The 10,465-nt window shown below is 37.1% G+C and overlaps 1 non-coding gene across 1 annotated transcript; it reads left to right on the forward strand.

Moving 5' to 3' along the window:
• Nucleotides 1–9,800: 9,800 nt before the first annotated feature.
• On the forward strand, nucleotides 9,801–9,907 carry LOC121207591 (small nucleolar RNA R71). Its single transcript, XR_005902674.1, has one exon. It is a non-coding gene; the product is annotated as a small nucleolar RNA R71 (small nucleolar RNA).
• Nucleotides 9,908–10,465: the final 558 nt, after the last annotated feature.

Raw genomic sequence — 10,465 nt, forward strand, 5'->3', positions numbered from 1 at the left:
TCATTTCCAATGTTCCATGCTTTCTAGGATTTCGCCTGAAGAAACTACTAAGTCAATTCTAAAGACTTAAACTTTCATGCATGCCTAACTTTCATAAGGAACTAAAAATTTATGGTACGATTTGTATGCTTTATTAAAAATACATTCATATCATTATTAAGCTAACATAATAATTCATTGAAATAATAGAACTTTATTTATACCAAAGTTTAGCATACTTAACAAAATTTTAAATTATTGAACAAAAATATCCTAATTATAATTAAAGGAAAAATTTATTTTGAGTGGAAATAATTCAATTTTTCGCCCCCCCACTTAAGATGAACAATGTCCTCATTGTTTAAAGTGAATAGATACTATACACCAGTTAGGATTTTAGAAAAGAGGAGGTGAGTCAATGTGGCCGCTTAAGTACCAAGCTCTCTCTAAATCCAATCCTAGACATGTATATATCTATTGCCACACTTTATACTTTATGACTTGCTCAAATTTTATTTATGATTTTCCTCTCTTATTTCATTAGGCAAGAATAAAAATTCCTAATTAACTTAATCCTAAAATAACCTAAAAACAAAAATAAAATAAAGTCGAGATCCTCCCTTTTTATTTATTTACAGATCCTTCTGAATTCAACTCATCTTTTGCTTCATCATTATTGCCTTTGCATGAATCGCTTTGATCCTTCTTCGATAATGGACTCCATGGTTCAAATATAAAATCTGGAAATTCAGGCACAAAAATAAGTGGGTCATTGTAAATTTTCTTAAAAGCACTTCTCATCGAGTCATCCCTTATTTTTGAGTATCTCCAATAAGCTTGTTGTTGCCATTGCATATGCTGCATTATGTCCATCAACTTTGATAGCTCATCTTAAAGATCTGGGCTAGGCGGTTGAGCTCTGAATATTAAAGTTTTGTCATCAGGTTCAACTTCTGGTTCCACTGGTTCCACCTTATCAGGGACTTCAGCTGATTTTGTTGGGTCGATCTCTGTGGGATCTTCTTCCTCTTCTTCAGGATCCTCCCTTTCTTCAGTTCGCTGCTATAGAATAGAATCTCTAGCTATTCGGTAGAGGTCCCAATCTGTGATTGTGCCCTGGCTATAGCCTGTCTTCTTTACGTTGCAAGAATTTTAGCTTTTAAGCAGAAAATTGTTATCGTAAAGGGGAAGTAGGCAGGGCTAGAGCGTCTAGAGCGTCTAACAACACAATTTCGCATTTCTCTCAGAATTATTTTTTCCACATCAATGGCCTTTCCAGTTAAAATCAAGTATAATAAGACCATTCGCTCTAATGAAATTGTAGTTCCATGTGAACTAGGCATAAGGCTGAATCGGATGAAATAGAACCATACCTTTGCGAGTGGTGTTAGTTATTCTTTTCGACAAGTGTGGATTCCTTGCTTTGACATAGTCCACTTAGAACTTGGAATTATAAGTTCCTCGAGAATTTCTTGCAAATTTTCAGGCTCTATATTGCTCATCAAGAAAGAATAATTGTCATTTTCGAAATTAGGCAATTCAAAGAACTCATTAATAGCGTTTGATGTTATTGGTACCTTAATTCCTAGAACTAGAACTTCTATCAACTCGTTTGAGGTTAAATTCGCATAGAATTCACACACTAACTCCTCATCCACACTAGGTCTCTTCTCACAAAATAATTCCCAATTTGAGGGCTTCAGCAACTTGACGAATACGTGCCATAAAATCAATATAGTTGCTTTCTTTTAATGTGAAGCCTTTCTCAGGATGCATTGTTGATTTTTGAAGATACTCTCGTATCTTGCTTTGGCTTCTTCACAATGGAACTTGTTTTGTGTTTCACCAATTTGGGCGTAGGCACGAGTTTTCTTGTGAGGCATGATTAACCTAAACAAAAGATGGGAAAAATTATTTTTTCAAAAATTTAATTAACAAAAAATATTAATGATTCAACAAATTGAAAAATTAATTATTAGAATAAAATTAAAATTTAAGAGAAAATTTGTTCTTGCCACCTTTTTCGTAAAAATTTAAAAGCTCCTAAGGAAAATAATTATGAAACAAAAGTTGGCAAATAAGAATAGATCGGAGGGTTTTTGGCTGAGGATGGGTGAAAGGGTGGTGTGAGTAATCGGGTTGATGCCGCACGAATGTTGGGTAGTAAGCGGATGTGTCAAGTAAGGCCAAGGAGCGACACAACCTGGTGTAAGCAGCTACACGGCAACAGGCAACAATAGGGTGCGTGAGTTGGGGCTGGACACAATGTGGGATGCGTGGATCCTTGCAAGCAAGCATGTCGAGAGCTGGAGCTGAAGCTGGTGTGGCGCCAAGGAGCAAGCTAGGCGAGCTGTTGGTGCTAAATGGTCACACGTCGTGTGCGTGAGCTACTGTTAGCCGAATGAGGCTGTCGGCTAGGGGCTTGCGGCACTTAAAGGTTTGGGTGTTTTGGGGTTCTGAGTGATAAATGATGGAGAAGGTTGGTGGTATTTATAATGAGGGAAATATGAGTCGAAATAGAATTCTTAGAAAAATTTAATAATTAAAAATTCTAAGTTCTAATTCTACTTAGAGTTAACAACAATTAATAATTAATAAAATACATATTAAATTATTAATTGCTATTAATTTATTAAGATAAAAACTTATCAAATAAAATATGATTAAATTAAAACTAATCCTAACTCTATGTAAAGTTGATAATAATTAATATATATTATAATGGATATAATTATATATTAATAATTATCATAAAACATTTATTCTAGAAGCCTTTTGAAAATATTTACGAAAAGAGCCATCTAATTTTTATTATTTACAAAAAGAGCAACCAAATTTTAAAAATAATTCAATTAAGTCCCAAACTTAATGAAAATTTGAAATTGAGTTGCAATTTAAAACATGGATCAAAATTTACCCTTTTATTTGAAAAACCAAAAATTTAATTTTATTTAGGGAATAATTTCTCGGGAAATTATGTTAAAATCAATTCTCAGGAAAGATTGGAGGGGTCACAAGCGGTCTTGCTTAAGTTCCAATCTCCTAGATAGAATTTATTTAAACATACTAATCCCGAAAATATACCCTAAATCATTTATTAAAAAGGAACACAAGAAAATTTAAACATCTGATAAAATGAACGAAATTTGATTCCGTTTAGTCTTATCTCCCCAGTAATGTTTTAGACACTGAGCATTAACTTGAAAATTACCTCCCTTACCTTGGAGTTCAACAACTCCGTACGAATAGATGTGATGAATTGTAAATGGACCAGACCAGCGTGATTTTAGTTTACCTGGAAACAACCTTAATCTAGAATTAAATAACAAAAGTTGCTGGCCTGCTTAAAATTCTCGAAGTCGAATGTGATAGTCATGCTATTTCTTAAGTCTCTCTTTGAGTAATTGTAACACCCCGAACCCGAGACCGTCACCGGAGTCGAACACGAGGTGTTAACAGACTTTAAACCACTTATAAAAAAAATTTCCCAGACACTGCCAATCTGCGTACTAGTCGCTTTAAAAATCATATCTTGAGTTCAGAAACTCAGAATCCAGTTCCGTAAATTTTCCCTGAAACTAGACTCATATGTCCATCTACATATTTTTTTATACAATTTTTGGTTGGGGAAATTAGTACAGTTTATTAGTCAAATTCTCCCATGTTACAGGGATCGACTACACTGACCTTTGCGCATTACGACTTGGATATCTCCCTGTACAGGGCTTCAATACTGATTTCGTTTGTTTCTATAGAAACTAGACTCAAAGAGGAATCTATAAATATATGGCATGACTCCTAATTATCTCTGTTTAATTTATAATGAATTTCCAAAATCGAAACAGGGAATCCAGAAACCGTTCTGGCCCTGTCTTACGAGAACCTGAATATCTCTTAACATACTGTCCATATGATCGTTTCGTTACTTTCCTATGAAAATAGATTCATCAAGATTAGTTTACATAATTTATTCACTATTTAATTCCATTCCTACTATTTTTAGTGATTTTCCAAATCTACATCACTGCTGCTGTCAGCATCTGCCTTTAAGGTAGACTTTACCTATTTCATAGTTTCCATGATTCAACTAGCCCTTTTAGCATAAATAGCACAATTTATGATAGTGATTAACCATTCCCATGGCCAATCCTTGTTAAGCATATCCATACCAAATGATTATAACATTATACTCAAACATATATAAGCCATTTTCGCATGGCTATCCAAAATTATACAAGTCCAAAGGGTCCATGACCCACAACAAAAGGGTAGTCCTATACATGCCATTTCGAAGTTCAACCAAAATTGTACCAAAAGGGGGGGCTTTGATAGTGTGGGCGACTTCGACTTCAAAATCCCGAGTCCGATAGCTGGAGAACCAAAATCTATAAAACAGAGAATCAAGGAGACGGAGTAAGCAATTTATGCTTAGTAAGTTTTGAGCAAGGGATTCCAGCACAACAAAAGTATAGCATTCATGTAGCTAAACGGATAATTTCATATGCACAATTTTTCAATATCATACTTACTTCACATTACCAACCCTTTTATTCATACACAAAGATCAACTTAGCCAAAGGCCGGTAGCTCATTTATCAACTGAGCGAATACTTATTTGTAAGGGCTCAACTAATTCAAAGCACATACGAAACATACCTTAATGTTGGGATGTTTCAACCGTATTAACTGAAATTTTTACAGCAAGATCATTCATTCCCAAATCACGTACCTTCGGAATTTAACCGGATATAGCTACTCGTTCAAATGCCTTCGGGACATAGCCCGGTTATAGTAACTCGCACAAATGCCTTCGGGACTTAACCCGGATTTAGTAACTCGCACAAATGCCTTCGGGCTTAGCCCAGAATTAGTATCTCGCACAAATGCCTTCGGATCTTAGTCCGGATATGGTCACTTAGCACAAAGCCTTCGGGACTTAGCCCGAACATCATTCAAATAACCATGCACATTTAACAATAAATCATGGCACATTCGTATTTCATTTTCGTTAGCAAAACTCGAACACAAGACACTTATCATTCTTGCAATTTCGGCTCAATAGCCACACACAAAGAGCATGATTTTGATTTGCTTAAAACATGATCTAATCAAATCATAATTTAAGCTCTTTTACTCAAGAACTTACCTCGGATGTTGTCGAACGATTCCGATAGCTATTCGACCACTTTTTCCTTCCCTTTATCAGATTTAGTTCCCCTTTGCTCTTGAGCTTAATTAAACAAATAAATTGATTTAATCATTTGAGCATCGAAAAGAGGAACACAAGGCACTTAGCCCATATTTATACATTAGACATTAAAGTCACATTGAGTTGGCATTTTTTGTACGAGAACATTCAGAATTCCTCTAGCTCATTGAGTTGGAGCATCCGTTTCTCTTTAGCAAGCTTAAGATCCAAGTTGAGTTGTCGACGAGCCCAGTAAGCTTTGTGCTCTAAATCCAAAGGTAGATGGCAGGCTTTCCCAAAGACTAACCTGTAGGGTGACATCCCTAGAGGTGTCTTGCATGCTGTCCTATAAGCCCATAAAGCATCATCTAGTCTTCTGGACCAATCTTGTCGATTCGGGAAAAATACCTTCTCAAGTATGCCTTTGATCTCTTTATTTGCCAGTTCAGCTTGCCCATTCGTCTGCGGATGGTAAGTTGTAGTGACCTTGTGTTTCACTCCATGTTTATATAATAACTATTTCAACCACTTGTTCACAAAAATGGGACCCTTCATCGTTGATAATAGCTCTTGGGGTTCCAAACCTTGTGAATACATGTTTTTGCAAAAACTTCATCAAAACCCTAGCATCATTTTTCGGATAAGCTTTAGCCTTGACCCACTTACACACATAGTCTACTATTACCAATATATACTTGTGACCAAAGGACGGAGGGAATGGACCAAGAAAGTCAATACCCCATACATCGAACAATTCTACCTCAATAATATTTGTTCGAGGCATCTTCTTTCTATTGGTGAAATGTCCAAGCCTTTGACATCGATCACAACTCTTTAAGTAAGCATATGCGTCCTTGAATAGTGTTGGCCAAAAGAATTCGGCTTGCAATACTTTGGCGTCAGTACGAGTACCTCCGAAGTGTCCCCCACTTGGAGTTGAGTGACAATGGTATAGAATATTTTGTATTTCATCTTCTGCCACACATCTCATGATCATTTGATATGTACACTTCTTAAACAAGTACGGGTCTTCCCAGAAATAGTACTTCACATCGTGAAGAAACTTTTTCTTTTGATGATATGTCTTATCAATCGGCATCAAACCATAAGCTAAATAGTTAGCAATATCAGCAAACCAAGGGGTATTATGAACATGATTTACATTCAGTATGTGTTCATCTGGAAATGTCTCTCGAATTGGTATAAGAGGAGAGTTCCCTTCTTGCGGCTCCAATCTAGAGAAGTGGTCTGCTACATGATTTTCTACTCCCTTTCGATCTTGAATTTCTAGATCGAACTCTTGAAGTAGAAGTACCCATCAAATCAGTCTTGGCTTAGCATCTTACTTGGCAAGCAAATACTTAATTACCGAGTGGTCCGTATAGACAATCACCTTGGTGCCTACAAGATAAGATCAAAACTTGTCAAAAGCAAACACAATAGCACGTAACTCTTTTTCTGTTACCATATAATTTAGTTGAGCTCCTGCCAGAGTTTGACATAAAAAACTTTGTTCCTTCGCTGATCCATAACAGCTCCTATCGTGAAGTCACTTGCGTCACACATCAATTTGAATGGCAAATCCCAGTCTGGTGTAACGATTATGGGTGCCGAAACTAGCTGACTCTTCAAATCGTTGAAAGCTCTTAAGCACTTTTCATCAAATTTGAATGTCGTATCCTTCTCCAATAATTTGCATAAGGGCTTAGCAATTTTGGAGAAGTCCTTGATGAATCTTCAATAGAAACCGGCGTGCCCCAAAAAGCTCCTAACACCCTTTACATATGTTGGAGGTGGGAGTTTCTCTATAAAATCTACCTTTGCTTTGTCTACTTCGATTCCATGTCTCGTTATCTGATGCTCTATAACAATACCTTCTTGTACCATGAAATGACATTTTTCCCAGTTGAGTACGAGGTTTGTTTCTTCGCATCGCCTTAGTATCTTAGCTAGATTGGCTAGGCAATCATCATATGTATTTTCGAATACTGAAAAATCATCCATAAAAACTTCCAAATACTTCTCAACCATGTCAGTAAAAATAGACATCATACATCTTTGAAATGTAGCAGGTGCATTACATAAACCAAATGACATGCATCTAAATGCAAATCTACCGTACGGGTAGGTGAATGTTGTCTTTTGTTGATCTTCTGGTGCTATTGTAATCTGATTATACCCCGAGTATCCATTGAGAAAACAATAATAGTCTCGCCCTGCGAGTCTATCCAGCATCTGGTCCAAAAACGGCAAGGGAAAGTGATCTTTCCTAGTCGTCTTGTTTAGTTTTTGGTAATCGATGCAAATCCTCCATCCCGTAACTGTTCTAGTCAGTATCAACTCGTTATTCTTGTTTTCGATGACCGTGATACCCCCTTTCTTTGGTACGCTCTGGACCGGACTTACCCATGAACTGTATGAGATCGGGTAGATTATACCAGCATCTAAGCACTTGATTATTTCTTTCTTGATTACATCCTTCATAATGGGTTTCAGTCTTCGTTGTCCATCAATCATCCTTTTTTCGCCATCTTCCAGGATAATCTTGTGCATGCATACAGATGGAATAATTCTGTGAATATTGGCATCCGATAGCCTTTTTGAATTGTTTCAACACCATGATGAGTTTCTCTTCTTGCTCAGTAGTTAATTCTGTTAAAACAATCACAGGCAGAGTAGAAGAGTTACCTAAATAAACATATTTTAGATATGAAGGTAGTACCTTGAGTTCTAATTTAGGTCGCTCATCGATTGACGTTTTTGGTTGGGCATAATCCATTTTCTCTAATTCCAAAGATTCAAAACAGGATTGCGGATTAAATCCCTTTTGATTAGCTTCTAATTATGCTAAGTATTCATCCTCCTCTTCATCATTTGGAGGATCTGATGTCAAAATTTGTTCCAATGGATCCTCAACATAGTTGAGCTCCTTCTTCACTATTAAATCCTCTAAATCGGATACTGTAAAACAATCATCAATTATGTCAGGAAATCGCATAGACTTAAAAACTTTAAATGTTACCTGATCATCCTGAACAAGCATAGTAAGCTCGCCTTTCTACACATCAATAAGGGTCCTTCCGGTTGCTAAGAACGGTCTTCCTAAGGTAACTGGCACTTCTTTGTCTGCTTCAAAGACTAGAATAACAAAATCAGCAGGGAAGATAAATTTATCTACACGTACCAATACATCATCAATTTTTCCTTTTGGATGTGCTAAGGATCGATCCGCTAATTGAAGTGTAATCGTAGTTGGTCTAACTTTACCTATCCCAAACTTCCTAAATATTGACATAGGCATCAAGATAATACTAGCACCTAAGTCACATAATGCCTTACCACAATATGTTGCTCCAATGTTGCAAGATATGGTAAAACATCTAGGATCTTTCAACTTTGGGGGTAACTTGTTTTGAAGATATGAGCTGCATTCCTTCGTCAGAGCTACCATCTCAAATTCTCCAAGTCTTCATTTTTTGGACAGGATATCCTTCATGAATTTGACGTAGTTTGGTATTTTCTCAAGTGCTTCAAACCCTAAACCCTAAACCCTAAAACCCCAACAGGATGTTGATATGAAGTTTCTTGAGTACGTCTAGGAACTTCTCGAATTGAATCTCCTGCTTCTGCTTTTGAAGTTTTTGAGGATAGGGTGGTGGTGGTTTCTTTACTGGAACTAATTGATTCACCTTCTGTGGCAATTTTGCATCTAACAGAGTTATTAGTTTATCAGAATTAGCTGGTTCTAAAATTACCTTGTCTGGTTTTGTAGATTCTGGTTCTTGTGAAACTGGAATTTCAACACTCGGTTGAACTTCCTCTGAATCTTGAGCGTCAGCTTGCTCCTTTTCAGCTTCGATGGTGTTGGGCTCTACTGTCTTTCCATTCCTCAATGTCAACGCTTTACAATACTCCTTCCCTGGATTCCTTGGATTCTCCATATCACTTCTTGAGTTCAATAGCGAGCTGGCCCACTTGATTCTCCAAATTGCTTAGAGTGGCATCGTTTTTCGCTATGTATGCCTTCAATAAATTCTCTAAGCTATTGGATGATTCAACTTGAGCTGGTTTCTGAACTTGTTGAGGGAAACTAGGCGGCTGGGTTGGTCTAGGTTGGGTGTAAGTGTTACTGGTTCTAGCCCCTTGGTTACTCCAGGAAAAATTGGGCTGATTTCACCACGATTGGTTATAGAAATTGGATTACAGTCCTTGCTTTCCTTGCTTTTGGTTTTGGTTACCTATGTAGTACATGGATTTTGGGTTTGATGGACATTCTTTAAACAAATATCCTTCCCCACAATAGACACAGGCTATATTTTCAAATTGTTTAAGTAGTTATGCTGCAAAACTGTTAGACCCATTAGTGGTAAGATTTTTTAACATTGAGGATATTGATTATACCTGAGATACGAGTGAAGCAAGAGCGTACACTTCATGTATTCCAGCAACTCGTCTTCCTGACGCTGCTCGATTGGTTGGCCATTGATAATTGTTGCTAGAAATCCTCTCAATGATTTCATAAGCCTCATTATAAGACTTAGAAAGGAGAGCAACATTAGCAGAAGCATCCACTACCATCCTCGTGTGAGCATTGAGACAATTATAAAATGTCTCAAGTTGGATGCAATGTGGGATTCCATGATGAGGGAACTTTCGTAATAATTCTTTGTACCTTTCCCATGCCTCATACAAGGACTCATCTTCCATTTGTTGGAAAGCAGTGATCTCGTTCCTCAACTTAGCATTCTTGCTAGGCAGGAAATACTTTATAAGGAATCTTTCTGCTAACTCTTGCCATGTAGAAATTGAATTTGGTGGCAATGAGTTCAACCAGGCTCGAGCTTTATCCTTAGTGAATGTGGGAACAACTTCAATCGTAATGCATCTTTGGGTACTCCAGCTAACTTGAAAGAATCGTTCACCTTCAGAAAGAGTCTTAAGTGTAGGTGAGGATCTTCGGTCGGCATTCCACTGAATTGGCTCACTGTCTGAAGCATCTGGAACATGACTGGCTGCAGCTCAAACTATTGTGCCTCAATTTTGGGTCTCCTAATACCCGGATTAAGATCATTAAACACTAGCACGACATACTATCTTAAAGCTCTATCCCTATCGTCAGCAATAAGGATAAGGTTTTGAGCAGGTTTGCTCCATTTCCTTGGATCGAATTTTCAAAGTTCATCTCTTCGGTCCTTCTCTGATTTGCTTGTCTTCTTCGCTATCAAAAAGTTCTTACTATCTCAGGGTCTACAGGGAGTAGGTCAATAATTCGGTCAATACTCATAAACACCTGAAAAA

This window comes from Gossypium hirsutum, chromosome A01 (genome assembly GCF_007990345.1).
Source record: "Gossypium hirsutum isolate 1008001.06 chromosome A01, Gossypium_hirsutum_v2.1, whole genome shotgun sequence".
NCBI lineage: Eukaryota > Viridiplantae > Streptophyta > Magnoliopsida > Malvales > Malvaceae > Gossypium > Gossypium hirsutum.